General features: G+C 45.3%; 1 long non-coding RNA gene across 1 annotated transcript; it reads right to left on the bottom strand.

Moving 5' to 3' along the window:
- Window positions 1-321: 321 nt before the first annotated feature.
- LOC135713123 (uncharacterized) lies at window positions 322-11,499 on the bottom strand. The gene is made up of 4 exons (XR_010518705.1): window positions 11,230-11,499; window positions 10,946-11,168; window positions 10,292-10,440; window positions 322-1,830 (listed from the first exon to the last, which is right to left on the bottom strand). It is a non-coding gene; the product is annotated as an uncharacterized LOC135713123 (long non-coding RNA).
- Between the last annotated feature and the right edge of the window lie 12,643 nt (window positions 11,500-24,142).

The raw sequence follows: 24,142 nt of genomic DNA, 5'->3' as shown, positions 1-24,142 counted from the left end.
TTGTAGTTCATTCAGGCAAGGAGCGCTTGCGCCATCGAGGCGACGCCGCTACCAGCAGCTAATGATCTCGACGGGAACGACGCGCAAAGTTCGAGGTGCAAAACTCGAACTCTGCGCGCGTGACAGGAACCGCCTTCCTACCAACAATCAATACGAAACTAACGATTTTTAATTGGCTCACCACTTTAGTAGCCTATTGGTCCCAAGCAAACGATTAACGTACCCTATTCTAGTTGAAATTCTATTACTACACTATGTTTGTTTTGATTCGCTATGAAAGTTTGACAGATAACATCAGGGGTGTGTGGATTCATGCAGAACATGCAGGGGTGAGTGAAATAGCTTGGGACTGCTTGGGACCGTTGTTCTGGTACTGAGTGAGCCAAAAATAATAATGATTTTCTTCGGGACCCAGTGGTCTTAGAGTTACCTCTATGTTCCTACTGCTTTTGCTGCTGCTGCTACCTGCTTACCCGCCGTCCGAAGCGAAAATGAGTTGAGGCACAGTAGTAGTAAAATTTACGTTTATTTTCTGGGTTTTTATGTTTCAACATATGGTTTAACATTTCAATTGGTTAGCTAGATCTAAAAGTTATTTGAAGACACCTTTGCTGAGAAATTCGAAACAAGAAAACTAGAGCAAAATAACTGTTTTTTTAGCGCCACCCTAACTCAATTCAGGAAAATAGCTTTAAATCGGCCAAAAAGATACAAAAAAGTTGTTTTCAACAAAGTTGCTTGAAATAAGCTCAGCCATAACTTTGCCAAAAAATGTATACCTTAATTTATTCAAACAAAAAAGTTAAATTTTTGATTTTAATGATAATAAGAACCACCCTAGAATTCATTGTCATAAAAATGAGGGCCTAACTATAAGGAAAAACTTTGTAGAAGAGACTTTTAGGCTAAAGTTTCAATTTCAGGCTCAAAACATATCATTCCACCCAGGGTTACTTCCACTCACTTGCTATAAAAAAATGTTTTTCTGAATTATGAAATCATGAAATAGTATAATGCTAATTAGTACTTGTAAGTTACAAGAAGAGGTCATGAATTGTATATTTGACACATAACATCTGTCAATATTGCTTTCAGTGCGTCACAATCAGCGATTTTACGACTCGTGAGCGCTCACTCTGAGTGAACGCTCACGAATCATAAGATCGCTGATTGTGACGCTCTGAAAGTGGAATTGACAGGTTTTATGAGTCAAACACATACTTTACACCCTCTTCTTGTCACTTACAAGTACAACATATCATTATATCATCTAATGATTGCATAATTCCGAAAATTATTTTTTTATAGCAAGTGAGTGGAAGCAACCCTGATTCCACCTAAATCTGCATTCTGGACCACTGTGCAATGCTATAAAATTATGCCTCAATGCTACAAAAGTAATGATAATCATGTTGAAATTATTTGAGAAGTAAAATGTTACGGATGAAGGCGGAACAAAATACTACTCTCATATATCAGACTTACCATGGAATGTACGTCGCTGAATATGGAGTTGGTTAAACTGTCGTGTACCATTGTATCGCGGTTACCTCCTCCTATCGTTACCAGCAAAATGTGGTCTAGTTGTCTTGAATCTTTTACCGATGGTAAGCAATAATCATCTTCAACCTTTAGACGTGAAGCTTTGTAGGAGGATGCACAAACAGTCCTGTTGAGCTTCCATTGGGTATTTACCGAATTGTAGAAATACTGGAAATAGTGATCCAAAGAAAGCACAGGAACGTCCATCGGCGAAGATATGGCAAGAATTGAATTGATTAATGGCGCCATTTCCGGTAAAACCGCCGCCGCCTGAGCTATTTTACCACCCTGTAATAAAAATGCGGTGAAAAATTTAAATAACTTCTCTGTTAGATAACTGAACGACTGAATAACTGAATAATAACAACTATAGAAACAACTTTTTGTTCTTTTTCTTCGACGATTTTAGTGTTCTTGTTACGATACCACAGGGCAGGCTCATTGGTAGCGAGGTGAGTTCCGTACCACCCAAGATCTGGCAACCAGCAAACGTCAAACGGAGCATAGCCGGTGACATGTCACTCAAACGTCACTTCAGCAAAAAACAACAATGTGATCGTGAAAGTGGAGTAAATTCGAGAGTAAACTAAAAGTTAATAAAATCTAATTTAATAATAAGTAAATTCTACCTAAAGCTTGTAAATCTAGATTTGGTGAACTATTGTCAAGTGAATTTAATGAAATTATCAACCTAGGTAAAATTATATACATTTATTGCCTATTTACACGCAAAGAAAATCCTAACCCTAAATTTATTATAGATAACTAGTTCTACTATTAGTACGGCTGGATTTATACCAATTGCTTAATATTACAAACCTAAGAGTAAGTACTTAATTAAACTTATCCTAACATGCGAAATTTGTAAAACCTAATCAATATTTATAAAACCTAGGGCAATTTGTTGCTAGCGATAATTCACGTTCACATAGAGTTTCGGGTTTGAACAGGAAGAACAACACGAAAATGTAAGTGAAAACCTTTATTTAAAATCCATTAAAACTCAAACAAATATACAATTACAGCTTTGAAGCTGCTTATGCTGCTATCAAAACGTGTTTACGTCTGCCCGAAAATCTATCCGAACAATCTTCAAAGATTTTCTGGAGGTTCTAGTCGAACCGAAAAATGAGCGACAGTAATGCAAAACACTGTGCCAAATGCGATCGGCTGGACACAGCAAACCATCTCGTTGGATGCGATATGTGTGAGACGTGGGTGCACTTCGACTGCGCGGGTGTTACGGACTCCATCGCCGATCCGGATCGCACTTGGAAGTGTGATCGATGCCGATCGCTGGAAGATGATGTTGTTTCCCATTCGAGGACGTCCGTCAGTCGCTCGTCTATGAGTAAACGCTCGACCCGAGTAGAGCTAAGCCTGCAGATGATTGAAGAGCAGAAAGCGTTGCGGATGAGGAGAATCCTAGAGGAACAGGCGGCTCAAGCAGTAGCGCGAAACAAGCTAGCCGAAGAGGAGGAGCGGTTTTTGAGGCAGAAGTACGATCTGCTCATGACCGAAGCGGATAATGCGGAAGAAGGAGCCAGTAGGAAATCAAGACTGAGCAGTCGAACTAGTCGAGAGAAGGTTCGATCGTGGCTTAGCAGACAGGAAGACAGCACAGCACAGCAAGTGACAGTAGTGCCCTCCAGTAGCATGAAGTCAACGGTCGTAGCCACAGAAGCAGTTCAACAGTCTACAATTCCAGCTCCTATCACATCAAGTCCGATCACGTCAAACGTTCCCGCCATAGTAACTTCGGATCCAGCGTCAACTTCAACGCCAAATTCAGTGGATGGTTCCAGAAGCGTGAAGCGTTCATTGGCAACGATGGTACCTCAAATTCCGATTCCAGTGAGGTCAGACGGCAGCTTCGTATCACGCACCGAAATCACATTCGACGTTCCCCAACGGCCTCTGGTAAGTTCCTCCTTGCTAACGAGATGCAATTCTACTGTCGGGATCGACACTTCAGCTACGATGGATGGTCCGCGGAAAGTCAACAGTAGTGCTCCGCCTCCGAATATAGAAATTCACCCTATGTCCAGTAGTCATTACCCACGAGTTAATAAAGTACCAATTAGTGGGAGTAGGGCATCGGGATGTGGTGATTATGCCGTCACATTTCCCTCAAGTAGTAGGCCAATATTGCAGGATAGCATAGTAATTACAAGCGTACCACAAGTCTCTTCTATAAACTATGGGTGTACGCCAATTGTTAGCTACAATTCCGCATTTCCGACCGCAGTATCAGGGCAGAGTCAACCGTTCGCTACAAGCATTCCGGCACAAAACTATAGTAGTAGCGTCGCCTTTCAAAACGTTGGTACTAATCCAAGAACGTCATTAGTCACCGGGGGTCAAGGGTCATCCCAGAATCCCGTCTCATCAGTACCACTGGTACACTCCCGACCAGTGTTAAGTTCCGGTTGTCAATCAACGTGGATCAATAACAATCTGGCCAGTACGGATGTCGGTGGGATACAATCGGGAAATGTAAGTCACATCCCAGTTCCATCGCAGCGTGAAAGAACGTTTGTCAACAATGGGGGGGCCCCAGTAACTTCTAATGGGACGGTGCCACCTGCATACATCGTTGATCCACTTCAGTTCGAGATTCCGGTGACGCAATCAGCGGCGGGCTCAAGAGATTCCCGCATTCCCTGGTTTAGCCAACAACCACCATCTCAACCGCAACATCCACAACATCAGCATCCTGTCGATCCAGCTAGAAGTGGGCCATCTAGTGGACAACTTGCAGCGAGACAGGTGATGCCACGAGAGTTGCCGAACTTTTCAGGAGATCCTCAAGATTGGCCGCTGTTCTATAGCTCGTTTTGGAACTCTACGGAAACATGCGGGTACACAGACTCCGAAAACTTGGCGCGATTGCAGCGCTGTTTGAAGGGGAATGCATTGGAAGCAGCTAAAAGCCGATTGCTGATGCCACAGTCGGTGCCCTCTGTAATTGATATATTACGGAGGTTGTATGGTCGACCGGAAATTCTGATACATTCTCTCCTCCAAAAATTGCGTTCAGTTCCCTCTCCGAAGACCGATAACTTGCAGTCACAGATAACCTTCGGTCTCGCGGTGCAAAACGTTGTGGACCATATGTCTATCGCCAATCTTCATGACCATCTGTGGAATCCGACACTGCTTCATGAGCTAATAGAGAAACTGCCATCTCAGCTCAAAATGCAGTGGTCCTATTACAAGAGCAGATGCACTTATGTCAACCTGGCGACCTTCAGCGCTTTCATGTCCGAACTAGTGGTGATGGCTTCGGACGTTACGCTTCCAATAGACGGTCTCACCATGAACGCGAGATCCATCAAACCGGGGAAGGAAAAACCGAAGCTGTACGTACACTCCGAGGAAACGAAAACTGGACAAGTAGTGGACTACGACAAGAAGCCGTCAGTGGAGCCGATGAAGAAGACCTGCACGTACTGTGCCTGTGCGAATCATGAAATCGTGAACTGCGTACAGTTCAAGGGACTCGATCTGGATGGGAGATGGAAGGCGATCAAACAAAAGAATTTGTGCAGAAGCTGTCTCATACCACATCGGAAGTGGCCCTGCCGTTCCAACAAGGAGTGCGGCGTCGATGGATGCAGAGTTCATCATCACAAGCTACTGCATTCAACTAGGAATCCCTCGCAAAACAGAGTGGAAGCAGGAAGCTCGTCGCGGTCTACGAATAACGTTGTGCACCAAAATCTCCACTCTTCGGTTGCATACTCTTTGTTCCGATATTTACCCGTGACTATCCATGGTAACGGTCAGCAAATCAACACCTATGCTTTTCTGGATGATGGTTCGTCGTCTACCCTCCTTGAATCCAGTATTGCATCGGCGCTGGGTATCACGGGGCCAACCGACAACTTTTGTTTGAGTTGGACCGGAAATATTTCGAGGGAGGAGAAAGGATCTCAACGTGTGACCGTGGTTATTTCTGGCGTTAGAGAGAAGTTCAAACTCAGCAACGTTCGGACAGTGCAAGAGCTTCAACTTCCAAGTCAAACAATGCAGTATGAAGAGTTGCAGCAGACCTACCCGCACCTGAAGGGTCTGCCAGTTCGCAGTTATACGGAAGCTACGCCGGGGATCATTATCGGACTAGAACACGTTCGACTTCTAACTTCGTTGCGAGTACGAGAAGGTAAAGACAACGAACCTGTGGCGACGAAGACGCGCCTCGGATGGTGCATTTTCGGAAAGAACTCCGGCAATGATTCCGTGCTGGAACAATTGAATCTGCACCTTGATGGTGATCCCGATAATCGAGAACTACATCTGTGGATGAAGCAATTCTTCGCAGTCGAAGAGTCCAGCGTCACCATAAAACCGGAAGCTGAAGAAGATAAGCGAGCGCGGAAGATAATGGAAGCTACGACCCGAAGGGTGAATGGCGCTTTCGAGACGGGACTTTTATGGAAGTACGATCACATCTGCTTCCCTGATAGCTACCCAATGGCGCTACGTCGGCTGAACGCACTGGACAAGCGATTGCGAAAGGACCCAATCCTCGAAGCGAAGGTGAGGGAGCAGATTGCAGAGTATGAAGCGAAAGGGTATGCACATCGTATCACGGCAGACGAGCTGCAGTCTACGGATCCCAGCAAGGTCTGGTATCTACCTCTGGGTATTGTGCAGAACCCGAAGAAACCGGCCAAGTTACGGCTGATCTGGGATGCCAAGGCTCGAGCTGGAGGAGTGTCTTTCAACGATATGTTGATGAAGGGTCCGGATCTTTTGGTGGCGCTGGTAGCAGTACTGTTGCGTTTCAGGCAGAGGGACATTGCTATCGTCGGCAACATAAAGGAGATGTTTCACCAGCTCCGCATCCGGGACGAAGACAAACAATCACAGCGTTTCCTTTTCTGCCTTGAACCAGGATCGAATCCACAGATCTACATAATGGATGTCGCCACTTTCGGTGCGACCTGCTCGCCTAGTCTGGCACAGTTCGTGAAGAACGTGAACGCGAAGGAATTTGCCGAGACATTTCCCAGGGCGGTGAATGCAATAATTCATAACCACTACGTTGACGATTTCTTGGATAGTGTAGACACGGAAGAGGAAGCTGTGGCGTTGATCAACGAGGTGAAATACATCCACTCTCAAGCAGGGTTTGAAATCCGAAACTTCTGCTCCAATTCGGCCGAAGTACTGGCAAGCATCGGGGAATGCAGAACACCACAGGAAGTATCCATGAACTTGGAGAAATCGACAGACTCGGAGCGTATACTGGGTCTGGTGTGGAGGCCAAAAGAGGACGTCTTCACCTTCGATATGAGCAGTCTCAAGGAAGAGATCAAAACGTTGATTAGCGGCTCAACGGTCCCAACCAAACGGCAGGTTCTGCGCACTGTCATGTCGTTATTTGATCCGCTGGGACTGGTTTCGCATTTCGTCGTGCACGGAAAAATCTTAATGCAGCAGATCTGGAGATCCGGTACCGATTGGGACGAACCTATTCCGGAGGAATTGCAGGATAAGTGGCGGTGTTGGTGTGAGTACATGCAGCGCTTGGAAGAGGTGGCAGTACCGCGATGCTTCTTCAAAGGAGTGAACAGCTCCGCTCTCGAGAACGTCGAGGCACATCTATTCGTAGATGCGAGCGAAGTGGCTTGCGCAGCAGTTTTGTATCTTCGCTTCGTGGACAACGGTTCTCCTCGATGCGCGCTGGTGGCGGCTAAAACAAAAGTTGCTCCGCTGAAACCCCTTTCCGTGCCACGTCTGGAGCTACAAGCGGCGATGATTGGAACAAGACTTCTCGACTCAGTGTTGACTTCGCTGGATATCCAGGTTAACAAGCGCTTCCTTTGGTCGGATTCATCAACTGTCCTGTGTTGGTTACGATCCGATAGTCGACGGTATCACCAATTTGTGGCCTTTCGAGTGGGAGAGATTCTTACATCTACTAGCGCGGATGAGTGGCACCACGTGCCTTCCAAACTGAACATTGCTGACGCGGCCACGAAATGGAAAGACGGACCCAGCTTCGATCCGAAGAACCCTTGGTATAGTGCACCGGAGTTTCTGTATAAGCCAAAGGAGCAGTGGCCAAAGGAACCATCTCAGAAGGAGAAGGAAACGGACATCGAGTTGCGAATTGAATTCTTGTTCCATGGAACCACGCCTCAACCGTTGATCGACGTATCCAGATTCTCGAACTGGAATCGACTCCTGAGGACAACAGCCTACGTTCTACGTGCAGTGCGCAGATTGAGAGGAGAAAAGGGGTCCAAACCAGATCTCTTGACGCAGAAGGAGCTGCGTGATGCAGAAAACTTGCTTTGGCGGCAGGTTCAATCGGAAATGTATCCTGACGAGTACGCAATTTTGCGACGTAACCAGACGAATCCCAGCAATCCAGTGTCAATTCCGAAGTCCAGTCAGCTATACCGGCTGTCACCGTTCGTAGATGAGAGCGGCGTCATTCGGATGAATAGTAGGCTCACCGCGGCGCGAGCCGTCTCGACAGATATGAAGTACCCGATCCTGTTACCGAAGAAGCACGCTGCGGTCCATCTTCTGGTGGAGGACTATCATCGGCGATTTCTGCACGGCAACGGAGAGACTGTTCACAACGAGATGCGTCAACGGTTCTACATACCAGGATTGCGAAATGTGATACGCCAGGTATCGAAACAATGTGTGACCTGTCGTGTTAGGAAGGCTGTTCCACAACCACCCATGATGGCGCCCCTACCCGAGGTGCGAGTCACGGGACTAGTTCGTCCCTTCACGCACACTGGAGTGGACTATTTCGGACCGATACAGGTTAAGCAAGGACGCAGTTTGGTGAAGAGGTGGGTGGCGCTATTCACGTGCCTCACGGTTCGCGCCATACATGTAGAGTTGGTGCATAGTCTGTCAACTCAGTCCTGCATCATGGCGGTTAGACGATTCGTGGCTCGTCGAGGTTCCCCGGAGTCCTTCCACAGTGACAACGGAACAAACTTTCTGGGGGCCAGCAACCTGTTGACCAAGGAGATCCAGGATATCCATGAAGACTGCGCGGTAACGTTCACCAATTCGACGACCAGCTGGGAGTTCAACCCACCATCGGCGCCTCATATGGGCGGATCGTGGGAGCGCATGGTGCGCTCAATGAAGGTAGCGATGTCAGCAATTGCAGATCATCCTCATCACCCTAGCGACGAAGTACTACAGACGGTAGCCATAGAAGCGGAGGCGATCGTAAATTCCAGGCCGCTCACCTACATTCCGCTGGAGTCTACGGAACAAGAGGCTCTAACGCCGAATCATTTCTTGCTGTTCGGTACCAAGGGAGTCGTTCAACCAGCAACTTCGGTGAACTCAGTCGGGAGCAGCTTGAGGGACAGTTGGCGCCTTGCACAGTACCTGGTGGACCAGTTCTGGTGTCGATGGATACGCGAGTACTTGCCCACTATTACGAGACGCACCAAGTGGTTCGAACCAGTCAAGCCTCTAGAACCAGGGGATCTCGTTCTGGTCGTCGACGAAGGCAAGCGGAACGGTTGGTTAAGAGGACGAATCATGGACGTGACCAAAGCAGCGGATGGACAAGTTCGGCGAGCAGTCGTACAAACCAAAAATGGACTGTTGACCCGACCTGCAGTGAAGTTAGCCCTCCTGGACCTTCAGAAATCTGGACGGTCCGGAACTACACGGGCGGGGGGATGTTACGATACCACAGGGCAGGCTCATTGGTAGCGAGGTGAGTTCCGTACCACCCAAGATCTGGCAACCAGCAAACGTCAAACGGAGCATAGCCGGTGACATGTCACTCAAACGTCACTTCAGCAAAAAACAACAATGTGATCGTGAAAGTGGAGTAAATTCGAGAGTAAACTAAAAGTTAATAAAATCTAATTTAATAATAAGTAAATTCTACCTAAAGCTTGTAAATCTAGATTTGGTGAACTATTGTCAAGTGAATTTAATGAAATTATCAACCTAGGTAACATTATATACATTTATTGCCTATTTACACGCAAAGAAAATCCTAACCCTAAATTTATTATAGATAACTAGTTCTACTATTAGTACGGCTGGATTTATACCAATTGCTTAATATTACAAACCTAAGAGTAAGTACTTAATTAAACTTATCCTAACATGCGAAATTTGTAAAACCTAATCAATATTTATAAAACCTAGGGCAATTTGTTGCTAGCGATAATTCACGTTCACATAGAGTTTCGGGTTTGAACAGGAAGAACAACACGAAAATGTAAGTGAAAACCTTTATTTAAAATCCATTAAAACTCAAACAAATATACAATTACAGCTTTGAAGCTGCTTATGCTGCTATCAAAACGTGTTTACGTCTGCCCGAAAATCTATCCGAACAGTTCTAGATGCACTTCCGCAGTTATTAATTGAGAGCTTTCTATGTCAACTAATCCATGAATTTGTATATTGTGTAACTAATATAATGATACTATAATAAACCCAGGGAAATCGAGAAAATGTTCCTCGACCCGGCCGGGAATCTAACCCGCCGCCTCCGGCTTGGTAATACCGTGCCATTATCGAATAAGCTATCTAAGGCCCCTTAGCGAACAATATTAAATATTATTACTATTTGTTCTGTATAGCTCTATGGGGTATTGAGTATAAATAGAACATGTTCGGGTGGGAGGAATTAACTGTTGACCCAAATCTTTTCTACTATACTACAGGCAGAATTACATTAAATAATTACACGGTATGAGCAGACTATTCAGTGAATGCTTGTGATTCAACTTACCATGGAATGCCCAATCAATATGACTGACGTGGGTCCACCCGGAACGATTTTGTATAATCTTAAAACATGTTGCACACAGATCCGTACGAACTCAACTTGATTATTCAAGACACCTCCATACAGTCCGGAGTACTGTTCATTTAGGTCAACTGCAATTAAATGAGATGATTGAATTCGTGATATTAGAAATGATATTTAGGAGAAATTGTTGAAACTTTGCCAACGCAGCGACATGAACTAACCCTGAAACTGATATACATTTGTTGAAGAAACTCATACCGAATATTGTTTGAAAATCAATTAGAATATTGAGAACTCACTTCATACTGTTTTAAATTTATGAAAACCAGACATTGGAAATGCACAGTGTTGGCTAAAAATCTCCTCAATAAAGTCTTAAAAGAAACCTTCAAGACAATGAAAAATACTAGTTATATGGAAATGTAAGATTTTGTTAACATCGGCCAAATTGTCCAAAAAAAATGCTTTTATTGTATTATTGCAACCTTAACTTTTAGAAAACTGCAATATATTTACCATATTTACTTCAAAAGCCTTAAGCCGGTTTGAGGTAAATCGGACAGCAGTATTTCCACGTAATGAAAATCATTTTTAATCGATTGAGAAATTTACCGAACAAGTATATCTACATACCGGTAAAGTAGTCCAGATGATGCCGAAGTCCATTATCTATTCCTTTACGCAGGGCCACCGACGCCAGTGAACGAGCTTGCTTGTAGGATCCCGCGTTGCCCGGAACAAAAATCACTGGAGCTCCAGTAAACTGCATATTCCTGGTTTTTTGAGCCAGTTGACCCTCCGAGTATGCGTAAAGTCCATACGCAGGGAAGTTATCATTTTCCGGGAAACTAATTTTCTGTGACAATAATAATATTATGTTTAATATAATATTCTTTGTTCCGATGTTTATTAAATACCACAAATTGAGGATACTCGTACATATAACTCATTCGACATCGATTTTCTTCTATTTTTGTTATGTTTATGAGGAGTCCGTACATAAATAAAAAGAGGCTGCACAATGAGGCTATGACTACAAATTTTGATAACATCCTTGAAGAAGGTAAAATTTAATTGCACTTTTCTATAATTTGCTTAAATTTTCCCGAGATCACACAATATTTTTATGTTGTTCTCGTTGTTCTTCACAACAGTACACGGTAACCAGCGTAAATACATAAATGTGTAAAATTTCACGCATTTCGTGAAAAAAACGGGGGGGGACGTGCTGTCAAATCAGCCTATAGTATATACTGATCATTCTTGCATGAAACTGGTTCCAAACGTAAACAAACGTTGTACACGGTAAGAAAAAAGTACCCAACGGAAAGTTTACTTTTACCTACTTTTGACTAGTTTGTCTCCTTTTCTCCTTCTAATGTTGTCAAAAACGGAGGAGCAAAACCACCCAACAGGGGTAGTAAAGTGTGGGAACCCAACGTTGAGTATAATAATATTTACCTACTGTTGGGTACAACTAACTTACTTTTGCGTTGAAAGCTAGTGGAAAATTCCATACGAATTGCACACAAGTAAATGAAAACTACACGGTTAGAAAAAAGTACCCAAAATTAAGTTCTTTTCACTCATCTCGGCACTATAGTGCAGGAACCCAAAAGTAGGTAAAGCGGGTCAAAGTAATTTTCATTTACTTATGTGCAGTTCGTATGGAATTTTCCACTGGCTTTTTAACCAAAAGTATGTTAGTTGTACCCATGTGAAGAAAACTGGGAACACGGTTTGGGCCAAATACCGGTCTAGCGAACATGCTACGTCGCTGTCAGGTAAACGTTAGAATTGAATTGGAGGAATGTATACAAAAACAAATCGTTCATTAAGGCCTGTATAGAGATCAAAGCGAAGCGAAAATCTCATACAAAATACTACATTTTTCACCAGCGTGAAAAACGCTGTTGGCAAATTTTTCACTTCGCTTTGAACTGTAAACAGATACGATCCAGCGAAATCCAATGTTGTGGATCGCATCTTTTTCGCTTACGTTTATTTTTTTTTCGCGCATGCAGCGCTCGCGAAAAGAGCAGCAGCTAAGCGAAAAGTTGACGTTTCGGGAGAGCGTATCTGTCAGATTTTCACTTCCCCCGAGGTGTAAACTGATCTATTTCGTTTCACATGAACTGTAAACTGCGAAAAAAAGGAAACTGGAAAATGTTCCACAAACATTTTTTCACAACCTTTTTCGCTAGCGAAATTTCATGATTTTTCGCGTGCTCCAATTTTCGTTTCGCTTCGAACTGTATACTAGGCTTTAGTGTGAAAAAATTCTGCATTGCGTTTAGCAAAATTAGCTCATTACGGTTGAAAAAATAATCATAACTAGTTTTAAGGTATTTAAAAGTGCATTTAATCGTATCAGAAAGTGTTTTCAATTGGATATACGGTAAATTTGATCATGCAACTAGTACAAATAATGAACTGAAAACAACATCTTATATCTAGGTTGGCAAGCACTAGTACACAAAACTAAATCTAATATTGTACAATTTCCTAGATCTAGTGACTAGAATTGTGGATAAAAGTCCAGACTAGTATCGTAGGTATCCTAAACCTAAATTGGAATTTTTATGAAAATCTAATTATCCATGATTGAACTCAGATTAGTGAAGAAACGTTTTGAGATCGATAAATCACCGCAAATCGCTCGTACCAAGAGGTGTAGAGAAGAAACTATCTTTTGTAAGTAGAGTTTAAATTTGTACATTAAAACACTAATTTGAATATTAAATTTGCAGTTTGAACTGCGTCAATCAGCTGCTACAAAACAGTGGTGTAATTCTTGAAAGTTTTCCGAACATTCTCAAAAAAAGATAATCGGATTACGATTATTATGTTGTATCTGGGAACACTGGGTCGAGTAGAGCAGAATAAAATGTGGAAGGAAGAATTGATTAATAAAGTAGTCCTCGATTCGTGAACATGTGTTTCATTGTGTATCCGAATATAACACTACATTTTGGCGACAAGGATGTTGGAAAAAGTGTCGAAATCGAATGGAATTAAGTATTCGTGGTTATCTTCGCGAAAATCCGGTTGAATGGGAGTAGCCCGGTAAGCGAAAAAGTGGAAAATTAAGAAAAATCGCGGTGGCGTCGTGAGTGCTTTGTTCGTGGTAGAGGCGAAAGTAATGGTGGATCTCACGCACACATATAAATAGTGCTGGTAGTGAGCGAAATGAATCAAAATATTGCACATTTTGTGATCGGGGAAGTGTCGTCGGTAGGAAGAAGATGGAAGGCATGGAAGCGCTCGTTCGAACTTTATTTGGAGTGCAATCCTACGGCAACTGCAGCAAAGAAAAAAGCCCTACTTTTGCACCTGGCGGGTCTCGAGGTCCAAGAAGTGTACTATGATGACCCAAATCACGGCATTGCGCCTCCAGAGGGAAGTGATGTTTATAAACAAGCCGTTGCGCTGTTGGACCATCATTTCGAACCGATTGTTTGTATTCCGTACGAGAGGGCAATGTTCAGGAAAATGGCCCAAAAGAATAGTGAAAGTGTTACTGCATTCGCGAGGCGATTGAGACATCAAGCAAATTTGTGCGATTATGGTGACGCGTTGGATATGCGAATTACCGAACAAATTTTTGATGGAAGTTCCTCTAGTGGACTACGAGAAGCAATCTTGAAAAAGCGACTTGTCGATTTAGATAAAATTATCGAAGAAGGAAGAGTGCTTGAAACGATTGACTCAAACCAACAAGAGGCAGTTGGAGAAGACTCTGTAAGTGTGAACAAAGTGAGAAGTGCTACTAATCGTTGTTTTCGTTGCGGGTCTACGGGACATTACGCGAATGACAAAAGGTGTCCAGCCCGAAAGAAGACATGTGATAAGTGCGGGCTGATAGGCCATTTCAAGAAGTTGTGTAAAACGAAGAAGCCGGTAGAACAGAAGAAGAAAAAAGTACGTCAAGTGGAAGATTCTGAGGAAGAGGGGGCACAATCGGTTGGTGAAGAAGAAGGAAGCAAAAGTGAAAGCGAAGAAAGCGATATTTACCACATATTTTCGACCACGGCGTGCGAGAAGAAAAAGTGTGGCTCTAAATGCAACGACAAATATAACACGAAAGTGAAGTGCTTAGTCGGTGGTGTTCCACTGCAGTGGACGATAGATTCTGGGGCATCGGTGAACTTGATTGCCGAAGATACCTGGAAACTGTTGAAGAAGAACGGATGTAAAGTGAGCTTTGAGACTAACGAAACGCGGAAGAAATTAGTAGCGTACGGAAATCACAAACTACAAGTAAAGGGTATGTTCAAAGCCGATATAAGCCACGGATCGTTGACGGTGCACAGTGAGATTTTCGTGATCAAGGGGCAAGGCACTAGCCTGCTGGGAAAGACATCATCGGTGGATCTTGGTGTGCTGAAAATTAATTGTGAAGTGTTGCAAGTTATGGAAGACAAAGTTGCGAATATTGGAAAGGCAAAGGATTTGTTAGTGACAATCAACATTGACCGGAATGTCTACCCGGTACAACAGCCGTGTCGACGACTACCAATACCGTTGCAGAAGACTGTTGACGGGGAAATCCAAAAGCTCCTCGAACAAGGCATCATTGAACCAGCTACAGGTAAGATCACTTGGGCTTCTCCTTTGGTTGTCACACCCAAAGACGGAGGGCGTCGGGTGCGTTTATGCGTGGATATGCGCAAGGCAAATACAGCGATCATTCCACAACGACACCCCTTGCCTACTTTCGAGGAATTGATGCCATATTTGAACGGATGTAAATATTTCTCCAAGATCGATTTGAACCAAGCTTTTCACCAGCTGGAACTCACCCATGAGTCGCGAGAAATCACAACATTCGTCACCTCTAAGGGGTACTTTCGTTTCAAAAGATTAATGTTTGGAATGAATTGCGCGGCTGAGATTTTCCAGCGAGAGCTTGAAAAGATCCTTAAGGGCTTGGAAGGAGTTGTGCATTTCATCGACGACATTTTAGTTTCTGGGCGTACGAAAACTGAGCATGACCGAAGAGTAGCTGCGGTAAGAAAGCGACTAAGAGATCATGGATTAACCGTGAACGAAGGAAAGTGTCAGTGGGGACAAAAGAGAGTGACGTTTCTAGGACACAAGCTTTCTGAGGATGGTATCTTGCCAACGGAGCAGAAAATTAGTGCAGTAAAATCGTTCAGGCGTCCAGAAACAGCAGAAGAGGTGCGTAGCTTTTTAGGGCTCGCTAACTATGTGGGAAAATTCATCCCTCATCTATCCACTATCAGTGCACCACTGCGTGCAATAATACGAAAAGGAGTTCACTTCCAATGGACTAAGGAAGCAAACAAATCATTCGTCGAGATTAAGGATGCTCTGTCCAACCCGCGGCATCTTGGATTCTACAATGCGGACAGCGATACCACATTAGTTGTTGATGCAAGTGCGACAGGTCTTGGGGCGGTGTTACTGCAAAGCGACAATGACAAACGACGAGTGATCAGTTATGCTAGTAAGAGTTTGTCAAGAACGGAGCAGAAGTATTCGGTGCTAGACAAAGAAGCGATGGCGATCTACTGGGGAATCGGACGTTTCGAAATGTACTTGAGAGGAAAATATTTCACCGTGATCACCGATCATAAGCCGCTGGTGAGAATATTCGCCACCGATTCAGCTCCTAATGCACGACAGCAAAGATGGGTTCTGCAACTACAGGGATATAGTTTTAAGTTGGTGTATGCTGCTGGGAAAAGCAACATAGCCGATCCGTTGTCCCGATTAGCTCAAGACGATGGCTGTCGTAGTAATGACCGTGACTGTGAAAGTGATCTATGTGCCACGATCGAAAGTGCCTTACCATCCACGATGTCAATGACAGAAGTTATCCAACACTCAGAAAATGATGCCGAGTTCCGGAAAGTTCGCGATGCAATCAACGCTGGAAAATGGAGTTGTGAACTAAAGCAGTACTTGCCGTTCCAAAATGAGCTGTGCTGTGTGAATCAAGTTATTTTGCGACTAAACAAAATAGTAGTTCCTGAGAGTCTCCGTGGAAGGATTTTGGATCTTGCTCATAGTGGTCACCCAGGCAGCAATAAAATGAAGCGGCGACTGCGAGCATCCGTATGGTGGCCGGGAATAGACAAGGATGTGGAGCAGAGATGTAAGAAGTGTATCGAATGCCTAGCCGTTGGAACGGGTTCTAATCCGGAACCACTGCAGATTCGAGCAATGCCTTCGAAGCCATGGAGCCACCTGAGTGCAGATTTTCTTGGACCACTTCCGAGTGGAAGATTCCTATTCGTACTGGTAGATTACTACAGCCGATATTGTGTGGTGGAAATAATGTCCACTACGACTTCCGCAGCCGTTATACAGCGTTTGGAGCGTATATTCACTCGACTCGGACTACCCGATGTACTGACTACGGACAACGCAGCCAATTTCTGCAGTCAGGAGTTTAAGGATTTTTGCGTCGATAACGGGATCAAGCTTGCCCACACTACACCGTACTGGCCGGCTGCAAATGGTGAAGTAGAGCGGCAGAACCGCTCGATTTTGAAGGTTTTGAAAATCGGACAGATGAAAGGAGAAACGCTGGAGCGATGTCTGCAAGAATACCTATATATGTACACGGTCACACCTCATTCCGTGACCGGTGTATCACCAGCGGAGTTGATGTTTGGGAGAAGGTTCAGAGATAAATTCCCACAAATAAGTGAAGACCCGATATTAGAAGACGAGATTAAAGATCGGGACCTGATGCATAAGTATCAAGCCAAATTGTATCGTGACAAAAGAGTGAATGCACAAGAATCGAATATCGGAATTGGAGACCAGGTGTTAATGAAGCAGCAACACAGAATGAACAAGCTTGCTCCAAACTTTCATCCTGAACCAGCTGTGGTAATCGACAGAAATGGAAGCAACGTAATAGTCCAAACAGAAAAAGGTGAGATTTATCGGCGAAATTCTTCACACCTCAAAAGGATTCCGCAAGACTCGATCGACCAGAGTGGTTCGGTCAAGGGTTCGGTGGATATACAGCAAGGATCCAGCTCGTCAAATTCCAGCAAGTATGGCCGAGTATCATCAGCAACCACATGCACCTCTATACGAAAGAACCATTTACCAGAATCTGCTGAAGCAGGCGAGGAGGATACGGAGAACATTCTAACTCGTTCAACAGAGCTGACGGGTAGTACAGTCCGACCCAGACGTCAATCAAAGGTTCCGGTAAAGTATAAAGATTATGAGATGTAATTTGATAATTGATTGGAGGGCTTTACATTTTGTTTGAGAATGGGAGAAGATGTTATGTTGTATCTGGGAACACTGGGTCGAGTAGAGCAGAATAAAATGTGGAAGGAAGAATTGATTAATAAAGTAGTCCTCGATTCGTGAACATGTGTTTCATTGTGTATCCGAATATAACACTACAACGATAACCTCAAATATGAGTGTTAATCTCACTACGACAGCCTGCGCTGCCTGTTCGACGACTTCCGAAGCAGATGAAGGGATGGTTGCCTGAAATAGCTGCAACAAATGGTTCCACTACCGGTGTGTAGGTGTACAGGAGGAAAACATCCACGATCAGGAGAAGTGGTTCTGCCCGACGGAGCAATGCCAGAAGGTGGAGGAAGAGCAGGTAAATCTGTTGGGAGATCCCAAGAAGAAAGGGAAATCTTCCAAAAAGACGCTCGTAACGGACGAAAACTCGGACTTGTCCAGCGTCAAGTCCGACCAGCAGTCCGGTTCCCGGCTCGAGAAAAAGCTTAAAGAGCTAGAGAGGGAGCAAAGAGCGAAGGAGAAGGAAATGGAGATAGAACGTCTGCTATGGAAGAAGAGGATGGAAATGGATCGGAAGCTGAAGGAGAAAAGGCTCCAAATGGAGAAGGAGATGCGAATGCAGGAAAGGGAGCAGGAAAAACAGCTGCTTGAAAAGGCCCTCAAGGACGAACAAGCGCATTTGGATAAAATGGAACGGATGCGAGAAAAGTACCAGGCAAAGATGGCAGGCGTGAAGGAGAAGTTGAATGCTTCCGTAAAAGAACGGAAAAGGAATGAAAAGGAAGTGGATCTTCAGGAAGGAAGCTCGAAAGACCAAAACCAAGCGCAGGAGAAAAATAAGAGCGTAGCGAAGCTGAATAAAGGTACCGGAAGTGGAAAATTAGAAGAAAAGGAATTTTCGGAAGATAAATATAGCGAAGAAGATAGCGAACACGATACCGAGGAGGGGGAAACTGATTCCGGAGAGGAAGAATCGGATGAAGAAGATGAAAACGAAGAAGCCGAAGAAACGTCCGACGAGTCTGAAGCGGAGTCGGAAGAAGAAGTGAAACCGGAAAAGAAATCGAAGAAGAAGAAGCAAGACAAAAAGAAGGTGGTGCCACACGGGCTGGGGTGGCAATCCGCTGGACCAACGAAGACGCAATTGGCTGCGCGAAATAGGATCTCTAGAAAACTTCCAATATTCACGGGGAAACCGGAGGAATGGCCTCTTTTCATAGGGAGTTACGAAGCGTCGAACGAAGCGTGTGGATACAACGATATCGAGAATCTTGTTCGTCTACAGGAGAGTCTCAAAGGACCAGCATTGGAGAGCGTTCGGGGACAGTTGTTGCTACCGAAATCCGTATCGAAGGTGATCTTCAAGCTGCGTCAACTCTACGGTCGTCCGGAACAGCTGTTACATTACCACCTGGAGAAGGTGAAGCAGTTGGATCCTCCGAAAGCCGAGAAGTTGGGGACGTTCATTCCTTTCGGAAACGCGGTAGAGCAACTGTGTGGCCACCTTGAAGCGGCGGATCTGAAAGAGCATCTCGTCAATCCGTTGCTGGTACAGAATCTGGTAGACAAACTTCCTTCCTCCGATAAGCGTGAATGGGTACGCTTCAAAAACAAGAAGAAGAAGGTCACGTTGCGGACGTTTTCCCATTTTCTGTCGAGAATCGTATCGGAGGCATGTGAAGCAAATGCCTGCGTCGAGGTGAAAGAAGTCAAGGACGTTCACTTCGTAAAAGCTGGTAAAGGAGGTGTGAAGGAAAAAGGAGCGGTGTATAACCACAGCGGGACCGGAAGTTCGATGGACAGCTTTCCAGTTAGCACCCCAGAATCCAGGAGTCTAAAGCCTTGCAAAGCGTGCTATCGCACAGATCATCGGCTGCGGTTTTGTCAAGATTTCAAGGCGATGTCATTTGCGGATCGCATGAAGGTTGTTGGCAAGGGTAAGCTGTGCCAAATCTGCCTGAACGACCATGGAAACGCACCGTGTCGGTTCAAGATTCGATGCAACGTTGGCGAGTGTCAGGAACGTCATCATCCTCTACTCCATCCTCTACTCCATCCTCTAGCATCGTCAGTTGTGATGAACACACACATTGATCTGCAAGGGACGATCCTCTTCCGGATGATTCCAGTCTCGCTACACTGCGGGAATCGAACAGTGAAGACGTTAGCTTTTCTGGACGAAGGAGCTTCAATCACGTTGGTGGAGCGATCGTTGACTGACCGACTAGGGGCAAAAGGAGCTCTCCATCCCCTTACGATCAAATGGACCGCTGATGTTACTCGAGTTGAAAAAGACTCAACGAAGATGAACCTTTGGATATCCGCCTCCGGAAGCGAAGAAAAGCTGATTTTGAGTTGCGTACAGACCGTGGAACAACTTCTTCTGCCGAGACAGTCACTGGACGGTGCTGAGATTTCTACTGCTTACCATTTCCTCCGCGATCTACCGATTTCTTCGTACCCTAGTCAAAGACCCGGTATGCTCATCGGTTTGAACAACCTTCACGCCATCGCACCAATGGAAGCTAAAGTCGGAGAGCAAGGAGAGCCAATCGCAGTACGGTGCAAACTCGGCTGGTCAATTTACGGTCCTATGGGAGGACAATCGAAACGTCGGCAAAACTTCTTAGGGTATCATCACGAAATCTCGAATGAAGACCTGCACAACCTGCTGAAGGAGCACTACGCGGTGGAAGAATCGGTAGTTGCTGTATCACAGGAGTCGAAGGATGAGAAACGAGCTCGGGAGATCCTAGACCGAACAACGGTGCACGTTGGCGATCGCTTCGAAACCGGAATGCTGTGGAAAACCGACAATCCAAAGTTTCCGGACAGCTACCCCATGGCGGTGCGCAGATTAAGGCAGTTGGAGCAACGGCTGCAGAGGACACCGGAGCTATACGAGAACGTGAGAAAGCAGATCGGTGAATACCAGCAGAAGGGCTACGCACATCTGGCGACGCCGGAAGAATTGGCTACGTTCGATCCCCAGGAGTCCTGGTTCCTTCCCATCAACGTAGTGCTAAATCCGAAGAAGCCTGCGAAGGTACGGCTGGTGTGGGACGCAGCAGCAATGGTGAACGGTGTCTCCCTGAATTCCCAGTTGCTCACAGGTCCAGACATGCTCACTCCACTTCCGGGTGTTCTAAATCGTTTTCGAGAACGACCCATCGGCTACGGCGGAGATATTCGCGAAATGTACCACCAGCTACTGATGCGAGCGGCAGATAAGAAGGTACAGATGTTCGTGTTCCGGAACTCACCAAACGAGTCTCCAAGCATATATATAATGGACGTCGCAACGTTCGGATCGAAATGCTCACCGTGTCAAGCGCAGTACGTGAAGAACAAAAATGCCATCGAGTTTTCCATGGAATTTCCAGAAGCAGCAGCGGCGATAATAGAAAAGCATTACGTCGATGACTACTTCGACAGCGTCGATACGGTCGAAGAAGCAATCAACAGAGCGAAAGAAGTTAGATACGTTCATTCGAAAGGAGGTTTCGAGATTATGAACTGGGTGTCGAACTCTGGAGTGTTTCTCGAGGAACTGGGAGAGGTCAAGAAGGAACAGTCGGTGCATTTCAACCGGGACAAGGAAAGCGGAATCGAGCGAGTTCTTGGTATTATCTGGAATTCTAGGCAGGACGAGTTTTCGTTTTCAACGGAGCATCGGCAAGACGTGAGACCGTATCTGATGGATGGTGAGCGTCCTACGAAGAGGATAGTTCTGAGCTGTGTAATGGGATTCTTCGACCCATTAGGCTTGCTCACACCGTTTACGATCCACGGGAAAATGGTGGTGCAAGATCTGTGGCGCACGGGCTGCGAATGGGACGACGCAGTAGATGACAAGAGCTTCGAAAAGTGGGAACGCTGGACGGGTCTGTTGCCGAAGGTGGAAGACATACGCATACCTCGCTGTTACTTCAAAGACGTCCGCTCATCTTCAATCAACTCCCTGGAACTGCATGTCTTCACGGATGCAAGCATTCACGCATACGGTTGTGCAGCCTACTTCAGAGCAGTAATCGACGGAAACGTGAAGTGTTCGCTGGTGATGTCACGATCAAAGGTAGCTCCACTAAAACTACAATCGGTTCCACGTCTCGAACTGATGGCTGCTGTTCTCGGGGCCAGGATGCTGCATACGGTAAGATCCAATCATTCTTTTCCCATTACCAGAACCGTTCTGTGGAGTGATTCTCAAACGGTTCTAAGTTGGATCCGGTCGGATCAACATAAGTACAAGCAATTCGTTGCTTTTCGAATCGGCGAAATACTGGAGCTGACTTCCACAAACGATTGGAGGTACGTTCCGTCCGACATGAACATCGCCGACGTCGTAACGAAGTGGGGACAAGGACCGCCACTAGAATCAGATGGTCCATGGTTCAACGGACCGCAGTTTCTGTACGAATTCGAGTCAGAGTGGCCTGAGCAGAAGAAAACGGTGTTCGACGTCCCGGAAGAGATGAAAGCGTGCGTGTTATTCCACGAAGCGTCGAATTCCAGTCCTTTGATCAACGTCCACGTAACGTCACGTTGGTCAAGGCTGATACGTATCGCAGCCAGCGTAGTTCGATTCATTGCCAATTGTCGGAGAAAAATAGCTAGAAAGCCAATCCTAGCGTCGATAGCTGGACGCTACTTGGAGCGTTCGGTAATAGCCAAGCTGGAATCCATCCGGTGGCCGCTTCTTCAAGAAGAGCTTCAAGCAGGAGAAAGGATTCTTGTGAGACAAGCCCAGCAGGACAGCTTTCCGGAGGAGGTGAAGATTCTGCAAATCAGCTGTGAACGCAACGCAAGTCAATCACCAGCACTCATTGACAAGTCGAGCTGGCTCTACAAGCTGAGTCCGATCATAGATGCTGACGGAATCGTTCGAATGGGAGGAAGATTGGCGCTGTCGGAAGTAGTTCCTTTCGACAAGAAATTCCCGATAATCCTTCCCAAGCGACACCAGATCACAAGTATGATTATACAACACTTCCATGAAAAGTATGGTCATGCCAACCGGGAAACAGTATTTAACGAGCTTCGACAACGCTTCTACATCCCAAAGCTTCGATCAACTATATCAATAGCCGTGAAAGACTGCATGTGGTGTCGAGTCAACCGATGTCAGCCACAAGTTCCGGTGATGGCGCCGCTACCAGTTCAACGGGTAACGCCACAGTTACGCCCCTTCAGCTCGGTCGGAGTTGATTACCTGGGTCCTGTAGAAGTGTTGGTCGGACGTCGAAAAGAAAAGAGATGGGTGGCTCTGTTCACTTGTCTTGCGGTACGAGCCATTCACCTCGAGGTGGTGCATAGCTTGACCACGCAAGCTTGTCTGATGGCGATAAGGAGATTCATCTGCAAGCGAGGGTCACCGGACGAATTATTTTCGGACAACGGAACCAATTTCAAGGGTGCAAGCAACGAGGTGTCCAAAGCAAAGCAGAAGATCAGTGCGGAATGCGCTGAAAGCGTCTCAAGTCCGGCAATCAATTGGCACTTCATCCCTCCCGGAACACCTCACATGGGCGGAAGCTGGGAAAGAATGGTGCGATCAGTGAAGGAGGCGATGAGGGCATTGGATGACGGCAGGAAGCTGACGGATGAAATACTCCTGACCACATTGTCCGAGGTGGAAGACATGGTAAATTCTCGTCCGTTGACTTATCTACCACAAGATTCAGAGGAGACTGAAGCTATTACACCAAATCATTTTTTGCGCGGGGCTACCAAGGATGCGGATCAGATGGTCGATGATGAAGTCGAGCTGGCAGAAGCACTGAGGGACGTCTATAAGCGGTCGCAGCACTTGGCCGATAAGATGTGGCAGAGGTGGAGTAAGGAATACCTGCCCAGTATCAATCGCAGATCGAAGTGGTTTGAAGAGCGAAGACCATTGCAAGTAGGAGATTTGGTATTCCTGGTAGATGGCGCACAGCGGAAGAACTGGGACCGCGGAATAGTAGAAGAGGTCATTGAGGCTGCAGATGGTAAGATCCGGCAAGCCAAGGTGAAGACGAACAGAGGCGTATTCAGGAGAGCAGTGGCAAACCTAGCAGTGATAGAGATTCCTGGTAAATCGGGGACTTCCGACGGAGCGGAACCAGAGTTACGGGCTGGGGTGTGAAGAAAACTGGGAACACGGTTTGGGCCAAATACCGGTCTAGCGAACATGCTACGTCGCTGTCAGGTAAACGTTAGAATTGAATTGGAGGAATGTATACAAAAACAAATCGTTCATTAGTGTGAAAAAATTCTGGATTGCGTTTAGCAAAATTAGCTCATTACGGTTGAAAAAATAATCATAACTAGTTTTAAGGTATTTAAAAGTGCATTTAATCGTATCAGAAAGTGTTTTCAATTGGATATACGGTAAATTTGATCATGCAACTAGTACAAATAATGAACTGAAAACAACATCTTATATCTAGGTTGGCAAGCACTAGTACACAAAACTAAATCTAATATTGTACAATTTCCTAGATCTAGTGACTAGAATTGTGGATAAAAGTCCAGACTAGTATCGTAGGTATCCTAAACCTAAATTGGAATTTTTATGAAAATCTAATTATCCATGAT

This window comes from Ochlerotatus camptorhynchus, unplaced genomic scaffold, assembly GCF_037179485.1.
Source record: "Ochlerotatus camptorhynchus isolate MF236.1 unplaced genomic scaffold, CSIRO-AGI_Acam_v1.1 ptg000538l, whole genome shotgun sequence".
Taxonomy (NCBI): Eukaryota; Metazoa; Arthropoda; class Insecta; order Diptera; family Culicidae; genus Ochlerotatus; species Ochlerotatus camptorhynchus.
The sequence above is the reverse complement of the archived record's forward strand: the minus strand, read 5'-3'. Positions and strand labels throughout refer to the sequence as shown.